This window comes from Protopterus annectens, chromosome 4.part0 (assembly GCF_019279795.1).
Source record: "Protopterus annectens isolate FY-2018-M chromosome 4.part0, PAN1.0, whole genome shotgun sequence".
NCBI classification, from domain to species: domain Eukaryota; kingdom Metazoa; phylum Chordata; order Ceratodontiformes; family Protopteridae; genus Protopterus; species Protopterus annectens.
In genome coordinates this window covers 1,136,876,612-1,136,893,667 of record NC_056733.1, presented here as the reverse complement: position 1 = coordinate 1,136,893,667, position 17,056 = coordinate 1,136,876,612, and the positions used below count along the sequence as shown (strand labels likewise).

General features: G+C 45.2%; 1 protein-coding gene across 1 annotated transcript in view; it reads right to left on the bottom strand.

Moving 5' to 3' along the window:
* The window catches only part of STK10 (serine/threonine kinase 10), a 2,623,461-nt gene that overhangs the window by 1,238,453 nt on the left and 1,367,952 nt on the right, over positions 1-17,056 (bottom strand). The window lies entirely within an intron of this gene.

Genomic DNA, 17,056 nt, shown 5'->3' with positions numbered 1-17,056 from the left:
AGCCATTTGGATAAAGTAACTTTTGCTATCGCTTGTCCCTTTTTTTTGGTCAGCATAAGATACAAATAGTTGGTCTGATTTTCTGTATTCCTTAGTTCTGTCTAAGTAAAATCTTAGCTGCCTGTGGACATCCAACTTGTGCAGCATGTATTCCAGCTTATTAGAGTGATTTTTAAAGAAGGTGGGTAGTTCAATGGATTGATTAATGTTTTGAACTGAACAAATCTTTGGAAGGAAGGATGGATTGGTGCGCAATGTAACTCTGTCTGGGTGAAAAATCATGTATGGGGGCCGGACAGACAAAGCCTGCAACTCCAAAACTCTCCGAGCGGAAGTGATGGCAACCAGAAAGAGCGTCTTCCATGATAAAAATTTGAGAAGAGTTGTGGCGGCTGGTTCGAATGGGAGCAGTATGAGCCGTGATAACATCAGGTTAAGATTCCATGGGGCGACTGGATCATGAAAAGGAAGATGTAGGTGAAAGGTACCTTTCATAAAGGCTTTGCAAAGTCTGTGGGACATGAGAGAATTATCTCCTAGATCAATATAAAAATTGGATATAGCCGCCAGCTGTACTCTTATCGTGGAAGTGGAAGCTCCTTCCTGAAAGAATATGGAAAAAAACTCTAATATCTTGTGTACTGGAGCCCCTGATGGATCTATACCCTGTTGTGAGGCCCAGTATGCAAAACGCTTCCATTTGCTATTGTATAACTTCCTCGTGGATGTCTTATGGGAAGATACAATGATCTGCTGAACTACAGGGGACAGCAAGTTTGACCTGGCTAAGACGAGAAGCGGAGCAGCCAAGCTGTCAGTTTGAGGGACTTGAGAGATGTGTGGGGAACTCCCGACGAGTGCGTCAACAGGTCTGGCACTGGGTCCAGAATCCACGGTTCGTCCACCTGATGAGTTTGAAGAAAGGGAAAACAGATTTATCGAGGCCAGAATGGGGCTATCAAAATTATGGTCCTTTCCAGACGTTTGGCTTTCTGCAAGAATTTGGGGATTAACGGGATAGGAGGAAAAGTGTAAAGGAGACCCGGGGGCCAATCGTGTACCAGTGCGTCCCAGGGGGCGCCCCCCAGAGGGGGTAGTAGGGCAAAGTAACTTCTGCATTTGGCATTCAATGGGGATGCAAATAGGTCGCAGCAAGGCTGGTCCCATCTGTGGAAAATCATTTCCGCTACTTGAGGTTTGAGGGACCACTCGTGGGGCAACAGGATGGCTCTGCTCAACCTGTCCGCAATCATGTTGGATGTCCCCAGGATGTGCGTTGCTATCAGAAAGCGTCCGGTGGACACAGCCCATTGCCAAATCCTGTGGGCCTCTCTGCACAATGGATAGGACCTGGTTCCCCCTTGTTTGTTTATGCACCAGACTACTGACATGTTGTCTGTCTGAACTGTCACCGTTCCCAGAGGCAAGGACTTGTGAAAGTGCTGCAACGCTAGAAACACTGCCCTCAGCTCTAGGACATTGATGTGCAGATTGTATTCCAAATTGGACCATTGACCTTTGACTGTTCTTCCCTGAAAAAGCCCCCCCACTCTATCAGGGAAGCGTCCGTGGTCACAGTCGCTGTAGGACTGGGCAATATGAATGGTCGGCCTGTTATTAGATCCTGACTGTGCATCCACCAAAGGAGGTCTCGTTTGCAAGAGTCTGTGATTAGGATTTGGTGAGACAGTGGGAGCTGTCAGTACGACCACTGGGCAAAGAGCATCCACTGAAGAATCCTCATATGCATTCTGCCTAGGGGAACTACAATAAGGGCGGCTGCCATCATTCCTAGGACTCGTAGGATTTGTTGTGCAGGGACTTTCCTGCTCTGAAGAAGGATAGAAATTTGAGTTCTGAGGGCTGATACCCTTAATGGGGGGAGATTGACTCGAGCCAGGGTAGTGTCCAAATCTGCCCCTATAAATGAGATACGCTGTGAGGGCGATAGTGCAGACTTTCCAAAATTGATTGTTATGCCTAGAGAGGAGCAAAGGTTGATGGTGTAATCCCTGGCTTGCACAAGGCGATACTCGGTGGTGGCGGAGAGGAGCCAGTCGTGTAGGTAAGGAAACACCTGGAATCCCATCTGTCATAAGTGAGACGCTACTACTGCCATGCATTTGGTGAACACCCTGGGGGCTGTGGTGAGACCAAAGGGCAGAGCACGAAACTGGTAGTGACTGGCTCCCAGCTGGAAGCGCAGATGATCTCTGGACGCTCTGGCCATCTTGATATGGTAGTACGCGTCCTTGAGATCTATAGAGCACATCCAGTCGACCTCCTGTAGGAAAGGAAGTATCGACTGAAGCGTGACCATCCGGAACTTTGCCTTCTCCACGAAGGTGTTGAGTTTGCTAAGAACCAAAATTGGTCTCCAGTCCCGTTTTCTTTGGAACTAAAAAGAACCTTGAGTAAGTTCCGGATCCTATTTGGTCCGCCGGGACTGGATGGATGACTCTGTTTTCGAGCAGCCTTTCTATCTCTACGACTGCCTGGTCTCGCAGACTGGGTGGAACATCTGGGAGCTTTTTGGGGGCGGGCGGGGTTTTTATAAAGGGAATATTGTAGCCTCTGGTAACTATGCTTTTTACCCAGGAATCTGATGTGAGATTTAGCCAGGCCTCCGGGTATAAAGCTAAGTGACCCCCGACTGCCTCCAGAGTAGGACAGTCGGGCCTGCACTCAGGAGTACTGGAAGGATTTTCCCAGAGAAGGTCTCTCTGTCACCTTGATTTTGCGGACCCCCTCTGCCGCCTGGGTGGCGTCTTCCATTTCTTGCCCCTCCTCTGCCTCTGGAGGGGGTATCACTCTGAGTGGGCTGAAAGGATCCCAGAGTCTTTCGGAACCACATTTTTCCGCCTCTATTCCCTTTGGGGTATGGTCTGGACGGGGTGGAAAAATGGACCCCTACGGCAGACAGGGTCTTCCCTTCTTGCTCACACCTAGTGAGGGTGTCCTTTACTTTGGGGCCAAACAAGGAAGCACCATCAAAGGGGGCGTTTGTAAAGGAAGACTTGAAAGATTCTGCAAAGGAGCATAGGCGCAACCTCAGAGCAATCGCTGAAGCTGCCGCCCTACTCGATCCTTCGGCTGCGTATGAAATAAGCCTCATGGACGAGTTCACTATGGAGTTGAGGGTATTAAGCTGTGCTGTCACTTTTTCGAAGACAGCAGCATCTGTGTTACCCTGGAGAGTATCTCCGAGTTCCTTAAGGAGATCTCTCTGTAGACGCGTGAAATGCGTAAGGTAGTTGAGCGATCTCATAGAGAAAGTCGCAGAACTAAATACGCGCTTCCCGTACCTGTCCATCATCCTAGAATCCTTATTAGGAGGCTGGACAGAGGAGGATGATTCGGACATCTCCTTTTTAGTGGCTGCCGCCACCACCATAGTATCCATGGGAACTCCTTTTGTAAGGTAACTCTTGTCTTGAGGGGCCGTGATGTATTTGTTAGGTCTACGGGGGACCGGTTCCACTGTATCAGGTGATTCCCAAGCTCTACGGGCTATAAAATCCATAAGCTCGTCAAACGGAGGGGTCACCCAGGAGGTAGAAGGTTGAGCCCCAAATGTCTTCAGCAGTACCAATTCGTCTGCAGAAGGGGTAAGGGATTGCCAATCTCCCCTCTGTTTCAAGATTTCTAAAATGTCAGCAAAAGAGACATCTTCAGAGGGGAACCGTGGGGACTCTTCTGCTTCATCCAAATCAGTATACAATGTTAGAGATTCCTGTGGGGAATCTATGTGCCTCCTCTTGCACAATCTTTTCCTCGGTACATCCTCAGAGGGGGCTTCTGGGGATGCCTCCGAGGAAGTAGGGGCGCCGTCTGGGGCTTGCTGAGGCATTGGGTCTCAACGCTTAGCAGGGACCGAAGGTACAGAAGCAGGACATGGACCTTTTGGGGAAGGAGAAGAAGATGTCGATGATGTAAGTGTCTGTTCAGACAAGACCTTCCTCATGATGTCGAAGGCACCGGTGCCCCGGTCCGAGGACGCCATCGGTTCCGAAGAAACCGATAGCCTCCCGGGAACTGGAGCCACGGTCTACGACCCTGAGGACGGAACCAAGCTGATCTGAGCCAGGGCCCCGAGGGGAAGAGTCAGAACCAAAAGTTCGGTTCGACTGTCCCCTACGGAACCAAGGAAAGACCGTCAGCTCCGAGACCCCCCGGCTGGCTCCGAGGGTGTCGAGGTTAAAGGTGTCGATAGCACAACTGGAGGCTTCGGCACCGAGGGCTCTACACTCATCAGCTCTTCGATTCCTGGCTCCAACGACTCGAGAGATCTCGGAGGAGGATTGGTCGAAGGGGTAGGAAGGGTCTCGAGTTTCGATACCAACTGGGATGAAACTTCGATGAGTTTGGACAGAGCCGAGTTCTCCATTAGCTTCTGTACCACTCGGTCGACGCTGGAATTGGAAAGCGGCCTCGAAGAATGGGTCGAAGGGGCCGAAGCCTTCACCAAGCGAAGGATTGAAGGTGGTGGTATCTCCGATACCGGCTCTAACACGGTAGTCTCGATCAGAGACAAGGACTCGACACCCAACCCAGAGGCCTTTGGAGCCGGCATCCGAATCTGGAAAGAAGTGCTCGGAGCCGAGGACTTAGGCTCCGACATTTGTGAAGACTTCGACCCCTTCGAAGACTTGGACACTTGTTCGGTCTTGTCCAGGGCCTCTTAAAATTCGGGTTTAAGCAACCCTCTGTCAACCAACTTCCTGCGTCTTTCCAGCATGACCCTCCCACTGAAGGAATGACATATGGAGCAGTCTTCCTGCAAGTGGAGAGGGCCAAGACAGTAGACGCAGGAGGAATGGTTATCAGTAACGGACATCTTTTGTCCACACTGACATCTCTTGAAGCCTGATTTGGCTTTCTCAGACATTTTAAACAGAAAGTTATGAAAATATATATATATCAAAAAACACAGCACACTTATATATAGAAACACGCACAATATATATAAGTTTAAATATTTATATATATATATATATATATATATATATATATATATATATATATATATCTATAATAATAATAGACAAACAGTATCTAACTATGTTATAAGGGAAAAAGGGGGAAAAAGTTAAGGCAAAAACTACAATAAAATATAAAAATTACTGTCAATCCTGACAGAAAAATCCAAGGCCTTAACTAAGTAAATACTAAACTATTTCTTTTTTTATATCTAATAGAAAAAAAGCACACTCTGTTAACTACAACTACACCTACACTACTATACTACTTCTAAAACTATTTTAATCACTAATTTAAACTACAAATTCAAAAAAGATGAAATATAAAGAAAATATACTGGCCCGAGCCTCTCAGGATGCCATCTGCTGCTAGCGGCAAACTAGATCTGAGGGTTGACACCGGAGGATCATGGGATAGCACTGTGCCTTGAGCTTCTTGAAGATGCGAAGCTGGTGATGTGGCCGACTCAGAGCCAAGGATCGGCTCCGAACCCGTGTGTGTAAGAACAAATGGCGAGATTGAACAATTTCACATTAAGTGTTAAAACAAACCAAACTACAAAGCCAGCGAAAAAGATGCCACCAATCTTGTATTAAATAGTTTATTCACACTGAATAACACTCTGGCGCCTCGGCACAGCCTTCCTGGAGTTACAAAATATGCCACACCATACATCCATATATATATATATATATATATATATATATATAGCTATATATGTATATATATATATATATATATATATATATATATATATATATATATATATATATATATATATATATATATATATATATATATATATATATATATATATATATATAGATATCTATATATATATATATATATATATATATATATATATATATATATATATACACACACACACATATATTCACTTAAATACAATTTTTTCTGCTGTAGCCTTTCGAATTAAGGTCCAACATGATCAGAGGATTTTTCAGAAACCTTTGCCCCTTTGGTGGATGTAGGTCAGATACGACTCCAGGACACTGATTAGAGCTTAGGGTCAAGTAATGGAAGCTCAGGTCACTGACATAAGACTACTATCATTATGAATTAGACCTTGGTATATACTGGGAGCTGTGGTCATGTTTTGGGTATGTGTTCAGCATGGGAACTTTATTTAATCTAGTGGTTGAAAAAGAACTTTTTTGAACTACTAGTGAGGTGAATGCAAGAACTCCATGCAGGCACAGCATGGCACTGTTAAAACGTCTCAGCTGGTGTGGCAGGGTAGTGCTGCTCTATTTTTGGTCCTGTAAATCTTCAAAGAGAACTTAGGATGGGAGAAGGTTACTCCAGTGGACTGCTGTGCTCTGCTGTTGGACAGTGAGAAGTGAGTTGTGGCTTGGATTATCCCTTTTGGAGCATGTGGAACCTGCATTTACCCTTATGTAGCAGGGCTTTGCATTTAAACAGTAGAACATTCGTAGGGGAATAGACAGCCTGTTAATTATATGTTGTGATGTTATGTTATTTTTTATGGTGTGCCTAGGTTTCTAATTCTTTGTAAAATTTGTCCCACTTGTGTGTGTGTGTGTGTGTGTGTGTGATCGCTCGCTCTCAGTCAGTCTTTGCTGTCTGTGTGTGTGATCGCTCGCTCTCAGTCAGTCTTTGCTGTCTGTGTGTGTGATCGCTCATTCTCACTCTTCACTGTGTGTGTGGAATCGCTCACTATCTCTCTCTCACTCACTCTTTGCTGTGTGTTTGTGTGTGTGTGATCACTCACTCGCTCTCCCTCTTCACTGTGTGTGTGTGTGTGTGTGTGTGTGTGTGTGTGTGTGTGTGTGTGTGTGTGTGTGAGATCGCTCGCTCTAAGAAGTATGGAAGTCAAACTACACCCTTAAGGGTGGAGTTTGACTTACATACTTTGGTTTCACTTTTCTGTTACACTCCAAGCCCTCACACTGTCCCACAAGAAGTTTCACTTCAATAAAGAGAAACCCCAATGGGACAATTATATAAAACACAGGCAAGCAACCAGTACAGCAGAAAGGCATTCAGAAAGACATTCAATGATGGCATTCAGGCTGGTGGCAAAGTAGTTCTGTGTGTGTGCATCCATACTTCACCATAATGCCCTATGCCTTGTGTGCAGAGCGAAAATGTGACATACAGCTCCTGAAAGTATTAAGTGCTTTGGTGCACTGGCCGTACATTGGGCTATCCTTGCAGGAGATCCCTTAGGTTATAAATACTGCAGCAGTGATATGGAAGGACATCTACAGACTATGTCCCAGTACAATATATGCATATCATTACAATAGCGATAGACATATTTCTGCGACCTTCTGAGCTTGTTTTTGACATCAATTAAGGGTTTCCAGAATTATACATAGTTTTATTTGGTGCTAGCAATAGCATACATTTCACTATCTGGAATGTGTGAATAACTTGGCCTGAAACACATAACTCTACAACACAGACATCAGTGTCATCAGATAAGTAAAATATAAGACAAAAAGGCAAAAAAACAATGTGGTATCCAGCCATGCCCCAGGAAAACAAGTAAAATCCAGTGTAACAATACACTGGAGCACTGAGGAAGGAGAGTTGAGTTGGTTTAGAGTCCCAAGCACTTCCTAAAGCTCAGTAAATGTTAATGATTCACAGCTTCATAGGTTCATAAGAGGTTACTAGGCTAGTGGCCCTAGAGCCTTGACAAGCCTAGCAATGTTAATCCCAAGTATCCCCATTTGTTCTTTTTTGGTAGTTTGCAGAACAAATTTATGAACAGAGCATGTCTGTGATCAACACCGGCTATCTCTGTCCATGATGGAAATGGGTGCCACACTTGGGGGGAATTTGTGGTTTTCCATGCAGTTACTGAGGTTGCATTTGAATAGGGTCAGTGAGGAGCTCTGTTTTACATGAATAGGAAGTCTATTCCAGAGAAGCGTCAGTCTCTGGGAGACACATCCATCTCTTCAGCATGTTCTGTTAATGATACAGGCTAGGTTAAGATCCCTGGCTCTTGTACCATTTGACTTGCAGATGTGTAGCATTTCCATTAGGGCAGGGTCGGAGATTGCCCTATAGGCCAGGCACAAGTCACCTCCCAGCAGCCTATAAAATACAGAGTAAAGTGGCAGGGCGGCTTTCAGCCTGTCCATGTAGGTCATGGCTTGGAGTCCCTGTATTTTCTTAATGAAGAACCTCTGAGGTATCTCCAGCTGCTGCAGGTGTCTGGTGAGATACATGCAAAAGGGTGCATTATACTCTATTAGTGATCTGATGAGGGTCAAGTACAGTGGAGTTATAACATCCCTCACTTTGAGGTCTGAACATGTGGAAGGCATTGTAGCCTTACACAGCCGGGGTGCTCCCAGCTGCCTTAAACCATGTCTCGGTAACTGCACAGACATCAGCATCCTCTAAGGTGAAGAGTGCTTCCAGGGAGTGCACTTTCATGTTTAAACTCCTAGCATTAAGCAGCATGACCCTGAGTTTGTCTTGATTAGATTTTGTTACACTGGAAAATTAGTTGTTTTGCATTGCCTAAAAATGGCACTATGGGGGAGGCAATGGCCTTTCTCAGCATCTGAAAGCCTAGGGGAGACAGGTGCAGACCATCTCTAGCAAAGCAGCTAGGCCTGTCTACCATATCCTCCCAGGCTGAAAGATACTGTATCTCCCTGGACTGGCACCAGAAGCTAAGCCAATTGTTGAAGTGAATCTTTTTTTTGTTTATATTGTTGCAACATCCTGGGTGAAAGAAGGATACTGCTTAGGGCTAGTGACATATCTGTCTGGGACAAATAATTAGAGAGTGAATCATGTTTCTTCATATAGTTTAGAGAGGTACATCTCAAGTCATTCACTCTTTAAAATACAGTATTGTAGGACTATAGGATCTCTCAGTGTCCTCACAGTAGCTTGCCCACCCACTCCCTAACTAACAAAATGGTCATTCCAATTGTAGTGTCACATAGCCTCAAAAAGGACCAGGAACGCCAAGCTCAATCAACCAACTTATTATCCTGACCAGTGTACGTGTGCCTTATAAGTTAAAATCATTTATGTTAGACTTGCATTCTCCATGTTATAAGTGGCATGCACACTTCTAGGACCCTTTCAGTATATTTTGCAATAGTCACCTATAAGCCCCCTCCTTATCCTCTCCCCACTGCCCTTCCCACCTTTATTGGGACTCCTCCCCTACAAAATTACTGGTCATTTTATATATTTTAATGTTATTTATTTTTCTACACTCTCATTGTAAAATGCGATAGCATATATAATGCAACCTGTTGTCTTTTCTTGTTTGCACACTGATCCTGGCCAAAACTCTTGTGCTAAAACAATGACCTGTAGAGTCTGCAGCAGAAGGTAGCTGTTGCTGTTCTTAAGAGAGACACTGACCTCCAAGGCGCCTGGGTCTACCCAGTCCATTCACCCTTGCTGTGCTCAGTCTCACTCCACTCCCCTACCCTACCTCCATTCCCATCTACCCCTTCTTTCCATAAATTTATACCCTTTAAACCACACCCTCCAGTCTACACAATCCAAACGCTGTTTTCTCTCAATAAGGAATTACACATTCCCTTGTCCACGCCTCTGCCAACTCTATACCCATCTCAAACCACTACCTAAACTATCAAGCTTTAAATTACCTGTTTAAAAACACTAACCATAGATTATTCTCCTCAACTTACAGTACTCAAAACACTTACACTTAGCTAAAGACACATTTAACTGTAATCTCACTCCCTCCTGTAGCCTAAACAACAAAGCTACGGCATGCTCCTCTCTCTCATCCTAACACTCTCAACTCTTACTACACTAACATGTTACCTCCTACCACCATACTAAGCCAATATCAGCTCCTCGCCATATCACAACTACTGCTCATACTACAAACTGTACTTCACTCAAACACTGCATGCACCTAGCTCTTTTTCATACAGCAACCTACCACCACATTGTATTAAAAACTCCACCACGCCAGCACTCAAATAAACCATCCTTACAATACAATAAATACTTCACCAAAATCATAAAACTAATTGTACACACTGCATCCAGGCTGTCACTCAGTGGAGACATACACCCAAACCCTGGCTCACCTAACCATTCTATCAACCTTATCCAGACAAATGCACCACACAATGTACCTTACCTCTCCAGAAATGCTATCGATCTGCCATTACTAAACATTAATATTAGAAGTATATCAAACAAAGTCCACGACCTCCATGTTAATCTTTCCCTCTACTCACCAGATGTAGCACTTCTAAATGAAACATTGTTAAAACCTGTCACTTCCAAATATGAAATTATGGCCCCTAGCTATAATTTACTATGCAAAGACCTAATAAACAAAAAAGGGAGGTGGTGTTCCATTATTATTTAAAGACCAAATAAATCACACAACATTAGACATACCAACTCCAGCCCTAGATACTGCCAAAAGTTTACTTTCTAACCTAAAAAATTACGCTAGAAAAACTATCAATATAACCGGATGCTACTTCCCACCTGGTAATAATACATCCACCCTTGAGAACTTGCTCTACTGGGCATCACAGACCCTCCCCGAGGAAACTACTACTCTCTTAGACTTCAATATTGACTGGACACCATGTAACTTAACTATGCCCACTACTCATACCTCTATGGATTCACTCAGCTAATCTAATCTCCTACTAGAACTGACAAACCAACAGTCTATCCTAGACTGGATACTGTCAAATAAACCATCCCAAATAAGTCAATTGGGCTGCTTACCTGATGGCCTGAGTGACACTTGCCTACTTATATAATTAGACACCGTAGAAAATTAGAAAAACCTACCACCTTCCAACAAATATGTAACAAAAAGAATTTCACCCCTTCTAACTTCATCTCAGTACCTGTAAAAAGCCTGTAATTGGAATCCCAGTAAGCATCTCAACCTTAAGGAAGCTGTTAGTAAGGTTACCATACGTCCGGGTTTCCCCGGACACTTCCTCTTTTTTGGGCTCCTGTCCGGGCAATTTTAAAACCCGGACAAATCGCAGAATTTTCAAAAAACAGACATCCCTATTTCGGAGTCTTTCCTCTGCTTTGTTTTTTTTTTTTTTGATTGGCTCTGTTCAATGCGGAACTGCTTGATGTTCCGCATCGAACAGAAGAGGGTCCGCTGTGTGCGTTTTTGATTGGCGTGTATACCGGTATATGAGCCAATCAAAAAGCGGAGCACTGTTCAATGCTTGATGTTCTGCATTGAACAGAAGAGGGTCCGCTGTGCGAGGTTTTGATTGATTTGTATACTGGCATACGGGACAATAAAAAATCCCCAAACACGGATCATTTTTTTTTTTTTGCTCTTCTTTGAGCAAAGAAACCAGACCTCTGCTTCATGCAAAAGATAAAGCGTGGCCCAACTGGCACAAAGCAAAAACGAACATACATTGAACTCAAACAAAACCAAAATGATGATCAGAACAGACAAAATAAACTACTATCATAGCATACAAATGAAACATCAGCATAATCCTAGAAAGTTTTGGACAGCTATTAATAATGTTCTTCAGCCAGGAAAATCTAAGACTCCTTCCCATACTACTACAGACACCTGAAAAAGAAGTTATATACCTACCATAACGTTCCATGTTAGTTGTCCTCCACCTTGCCTTCCTTTTTGCTGTTTGGGTTCGGAGCCGATCCTTGGCTCGGTCTCGGCCATCTTCTATAGCTCGGGAGCTGTTTATTGGCTCGAGGCTACCCCTTATCCCAGCATGCCCAGTACTAACTACCCAGATCTAGTTTGTGATAGGGCACACTAGACATAAGTAGAGTAACCAGTTACTAAAAAACTGGTTGTCCAATACACCTAAACAAGGAAAGAGTTATAAATTACCTGGCATGTGAAGTAATAAAAGATGCTCAGCCAGTGAAAACAAAAGGGAACTCCTCACAATCCTCTAGGAAGGAGGGAGGGACGCAAGAAGGAAGGCGAGATGAAAACAACTAACATAAAACGTTATGGTAGGTACATAACTTCTTTATGTTAAGTTGTCCATCTCGCCTTTGTTCTTGCTGTTTGGGACAGCGTCCCTAGCACCTAAAATCCTGGGTGGCTCATTGGAACAAACTCTTCAGAACAGTAGAACCAAAGGAAGCTCTGCTCCGGGAGACCATATCTACCTTGTAATGAGAGATAAAAGTGTGGGGGTTTGCCCAAGTGGCAGCTGTACAGATTGAGTCTATGAGCAACCTAGACTGAAAAGCTACAGAGGTGGCTAATGCTCTAGTGGAATGACCTTTTGGTTTAGCTGGCAGCTCTTTATTTCGTAACTGATAAATAAAGGCAATATTATCAGATAACCATCTGGATAAGGTCACTTTAGAAACTGGAAGGCCTTGTTTGTTGAAAGCATAAGAAAGAAATAACTGATCTGACTTTCTTAGTTCCTTAGCTCTATGGAGGTAAAAATGCAATTGTCTGTATACATCCAATTGGTGGAGCTTGTATTCTGCCTTGTTGCTGTGATTAGGAAAGAAAACTGGGAGATCTATGGATTGATTTAAATTGTTCTCTGAGCAGACTTTAGGAATAAAAGCTGGACTGGTCCTTAGAGAAACTCTGTCCTTGTGAAGCACCATGTAAGGAGGACAACACATAGTGCTTGAAGTTCTGAGACACATCTAGCTGAAGTGATAGCAACCAGAAAAATTGATTTCCAAGAAAGAAATTTTAAAGAGCATGATGCTGCCAGTTCAAAGGGAGGCAAAATTAAGGAGGGCAAAACTAAATTGAGATCCCAAGGAGGGGGAGGATCTCTAACTGGGGGTCTAAGAAGAGATGTTCCTTTCATAAAGGCTTTGCAGAGCTTATGAGACAGTATGCTAGAATTAAACATACCGATATGAAAATTAGAAATGGCAGCTAGTTGTACTCTAATGGTAGCGGAGGCCGCACCAGACTGAAAAAGCTGTGCTAGAAATTCAAGAATTTCATGGACTGGGGCTGAGAAAGGATCCAAATTTCTAGATTCTGCCCAGTAAGAAAACCGTTTCCATTTACTAGCATATGCTTTCCTCGTAGTAGACTTATGTGAGGAAACAATAATATCACGGACTGCTGGGGAGATATTGGAAAGCCTGGCTAAGGATGGAAGTGGAGTAACCAAGCTGTGAGCTGGAAAGTTTGAAGGGACTGGTGCAACCTGCCTGATTGGTGAATCAGAAGATCTGGAACTGGGTCCAGAATCCACGGTTGATCCAGAAGGTGGAGGTGTAGGAACAGGAACCATATTTGTTGAGGCCAATTTGGGGCAATGAGGATCATTTTGCAACCCAATGACTTTGCTTTCTGTATGAGTCTTGGAATTAGGGGAAAAGGTGGAAAAGCGTAAAGAAGTCCCTGAGGCCAATCGTGGACTAGAGCATCTCTGGGTATATGACCTGGAAGAGGAAGTAGGGAGAAGTTGCTGCTGTATTTGTTGTTGAGAGGAGTGGCAAATAGGTTGCAGCAAGGCTGTCCCCATTTGCAGAAGATAAGATCTGCAACTTCCTGATTCAGAGACCACTCGTGAGGCATGAGGATAGCTCTGCTGAGCCTGTCCACTATAACATTGGAGTTCCCATTGCTATCAGAAAACGTTGGGAGGAAATCGCCCATTGCCACAGTCTGAGTGTTTCTCGACACAAGGGGTAAGACCTGGTCCCACCCTGTTTGTTGATGTACCACACCACTGACATGTTGTCCGTTTGGATTGCAATGGTCCCGGAAGGAAGAGAGTCTTGAAGGGCTTGCAATGCTAGGAGAACCACTCTCATTTCTAGGACATTGATATGCAGATGGTACTCGTGAGGTTGCCAAGTGCCTTGGACTGTCCTGACTAGATAATGCCCCCCCCCACCCTATCAGGGAGGTGTCCATGGTCACTGTGGCTACCGGAGGGGGTTGTATAAAAGGACTGCCCTGAATTACTAGTGGGGAGACCATCCACCAAGAAAGGTGCCTTTTGCATGTTTCTGTGATCAGGATCATGTGAGACATGGGTAGTTCCTGGAAAGACCACTGCGTTAAAAGAAGCCACTGAAGGATTCTCATGTGGAAACGCACTAATGGGACAAGAAGAATGGCAGCTGCCATGAAGCCTAGAGCTTGGAGGACATGTCTCACCTGAACCCTTTTGCTCTGCATTAGAATTAACACTTGTTGATGAACAGTGGAAACTCTTTCCTGTGGTAATCTTGCAAACATGTATATGATAGACTGACAGGGCAACAAGGCAGATTTTTCAAAATTTACTGTAATGCCTAGTTGAGTGCATGATGTGATTGTATAATCCCATGCCTCTAAGAGTTGACACCTGGTGGTAGCAGTCAGGAGCCAGTTGTCTAGATAGGGAAACACCTGGAATCCTTGACGCCTCAGGTGAGCCGTGACTACTGCCATACACTTGGTGAATACCCTGGGGGCTGAGGTGAGACCAAAGGGCAGAGCTATGAACTGGTAATGACTGGCCCCTACCCGGAAGCGAAGAAATCTCCTGGAGTGTCTGTCCATCTTGATATGGTAGTATGCGTCCTGAAGATCTATCGAGCACATCCGATTGTCCTGACCCAGAAAAGGGAAAATGGACTGCAGTGTCACCATCTGGAACATTTCTTTTTGTACAGATTTGTTCAATCTGCTGAGATCCAGTATTGGTCTCCAGTCCCCTGTCTTTTTTGGTACTAAAAAGAATCTTGAGTAAGTTCCGGATCCTAGTTGGTCTGCGGGGACTTCTTGAATGGCTCTTTTCTAGCAGTCTTGAAACTTCTGTGACTGCTTGATCTCTTAGATTGGGTGGGACATCTGGGATGAAATTTTTTGATTCTATGGGTGATTGATGGAAGGGAATTTTGTAACCTCCGGATATGATGGATAGTACCCATCTGTCTCTTGTTATATTTTTGCCAGATTTTTGGGTACACCAAAAGTCTTCCCCCGACTGCCTCCAGAGGTGAGCAGTCGGGCAATCCTTCAGGGATGTTGGAAGGGTTTGGCAGAGAAGGTTTCTCTGTCACCCTGGTTCTGCGGTCTCCCTCTGCCACTGTTATTGTTGTTTCCCCCTCTGCCCCTGGGGGAAAAAGCACCATGTGTGTCACGCAAGGGTCCCTGGGATTTTTGGAACCACATCTTTCCGCTCTTCTGACCCTTGGAAAAAGGTCTGGAAGGAGTGGAAAAACGGACTCCCACAACAGATCGAGTCTTGCCTTCCTGCTCACACCTGGTCAACGTGTCTTTCACCTGAGCCCAAAGAGAAAGGAGCCATCAAAGGGAGTATTGGTGAAGGACACTCAAAAGGGTTCCGCAAACTGACACAGCCACATCCAAGCATGTCTCCTAAGAGCCACACCTGTCCCAGCGGTTTTGCTCGCTCCATCGGCTGCATAGGAAATCAGTCTCATGGAGGAGTTAACTATGGAATTAAGAGTTGCAAGCTGAGAAACTACTTTAGCTGATGCTTCCTCAGCTGTAGGATCTTGAAGGGTATCTCCAAGCTCTTTTCAGGAGACCCCTTTGAAGACGTGTAAAATGGCATAGATAATTCAGGGACCTCATTGAAAAGGTCGCTGAAGCAAACATTCGCTTTCCATATCTGCCCATCGTCTGAGACTCTCTGTTCGGAGGATGAACAGATGAAGAGGTTTCTGCTAACTCTTTCTTGGTGGCTGCTGCTACCACCATGGCATCAACGGGCACACCTTTGGAGAGGAATTGCTTGTCCTGGGGGGCTGTAATAAATTTGTTTGGTCTCCTCAGAGTAGGTTCCACAGAATCTGGAGCTGACCAAGCCTTTCGAGCCACTACAAACATGAGTGGATCAAAAGAAGGAGATACCCAGGAGGTGGAAGGTCGGGAACCGAATGCGTCCATGTTACAGACTTGCCCTCGGTAGGGACTAGGTAAGTCCAGTCCCTCCTCTAAGCATTTCAATGATGTCCAAAAGGGAAACATCTTCAGAGGGAGACCTTAGGGACCCTTCCGATTCATCCATGTCTGTATCTGAAGTGACAGACTCAGGGGAGTCTATGTGCTTCCTCTTGCACTTCTTCTGAGGAAGCTGAGGGGGGGCTCCTCTAAGTGATCAGGGGAGGCTTTGGAAGAAGAGGGATCACCCAATGGGGTGTCCTGGGGCATAGGTTCCCTACGCTTGGAGTCTGGAGGAGGAGTAGAGGTTGGAACAGACACCACGAGGGGAGGAGCCAATGGAGCTGGCAGTAGAGCTGTTTCGGGGGACAGCACACTCCGCATGACCTCGAAGGCGTCCCGACCTCTAGGCAGAGAAAGCTCCAGCTCTGAAGAAACAGGAGTCTTTCTCCGCATTGAGGGTGATGGCTCCGAGGCTGATGTTGGAGCAGAGCTCACCTGCACCGAAGCTCCGAGGGGGAGAACGGGGTCAGACAAGGTCCGATGCCACTCCCCCTTTGAGCCAACGAGAGAGCCTCGGTGCCCAGATCCCTCGATAGAGGGTACAATCGAGGTAATCAGAGCCGACGTCGGAACCGAAGGAGAGATGATGATCGGTGCCGATGGTTCTACTACCTGCGGATCCATGGTCTACAGCTCAGAGCTAAATGTAGTCGGTGGAGGAACAGAAATAGAGGCGGTTGGAGCCGATACCTGTTGAGGTGGGCTGGACAGAATTTTTGCTAATGCCTGCGACTTAAGCAACCTACTTACTACTCTCTCCACATCATGATCCAATAATCTAGGGAATCGAGAGGAGTGGGAAGAATGATGGCTACGTTCACTCTGTAACAAAGGTGACTGAGGTGCCGAGTGGATGGACTCCAAGGATGGAGACCTCAGTCTCTTGTAACTCCGAGATGGCTCTGAAATAGCAGATGGAGCCGACGGAAGAGTTGTCTTGCCGGTGCCAGCCAGCACCGACATACTTGGTTGGTCAAGTAAAGGAGTCGGCGCCGAAGGTGGAGCCGACGGCTTGACAGACTTGGGGGATTTCGCTGGCTGAATACTTTTAGCAGGAGAATCCTGTGGCTTCAATAATCCCTGAAGGATTAATTTGTTTTTGCACTCCTGCAGGACCCTTGGACTAAAAGTGTGACATAT